The sequence below is a fragment of the Diadema antillarum genome, unplaced genomic scaffold (assembly GCF_040938485.1).
Source record: "Diadema antillarum isolate AM-2024a unplaced genomic scaffold, OU_Dant_1.0 scf00000121, whole genome shotgun sequence".
Classification (NCBI taxonomy): domain Eukaryota; kingdom Metazoa; phylum Echinodermata; class Echinoidea; order Diadematoida; family Diadematidae; genus Diadema; species Diadema antillarum.
Window position 1 is genome coordinate 357,501 of NW_027271010.1, and position 909 is coordinate 358,409.

A 909-nucleotide genomic window follows, 5' to 3' on the forward strand; every position below is an offset into this window, starting at 1 on the left:
GGAGTGAATAACCGAAAAGAGTGAGTTTCGAGTGAAATTGGAGTGAAATTTGAGTGAAAATCTTTATTTTCACTAATTTTGGAGCGACCTCAGGGATCACTCCAAAATCTTCGAGTAATCCCTGAGGTCACTCTAAAATTAGTGAAAATGAATATTTCCACTCTCTTACTTTTAGAGAGTAAGTGTACCTTTCTTATACAGTGGTATAGGCCAACTCATGTCAACAGTAAGATGTTAGGTCCAGTATTGGCGAACCTGGGATTTTTCATATCGGTTTGTCCTACGTACAGTATCAAATTTTGTAGTGGAATACGTGACGTGTGCTTTATGATAGGCTGGATTCTCTGAGAAAACAGAGATGTTTACAGCACAACGCACATGTTTACATTTGCACGGTCATTGCCAAGTCAAGGACAGGCCTTGTCTCTTTTGAATATGTGGAAGGTACAGAATGAAAGACAGCCCATTCAAACTCAAAAGTGATTACATTTTGAGTAAAATTTAGGTAAAACGGCAATTCCGTCCCTAACCTGTTGTGATTAATCAACTTCAACCCACCTAGGTGTGAAATATAGTACAATGTACTAGGAAAAATCTAGGCGCTTGCCCTATCGGCATTTCCGTTCAGGAAAACGAGCGGACGCCGGACTTCGTTGTTACCACGTATAGAACTTCACGTAAAAAAAAAAGTGTCACAGCACGCTCGTTGGTGGAATGTTGGCTTCGTGCTTCGCTCGCGGTCCCCGTGTGGCCATTCGTTGTGAATGAAATGACCGAGTCCTGCTAACGCCCACACATCATAGCAGCTCATAAAGTGATCGGTTGATGTGCCAAAGGCAGCTCACCGGTGAACGGAGCTTTTGGCAGCGGGGATGGCTTCTATTTAACACAGTTACTACCAGCTCAGTC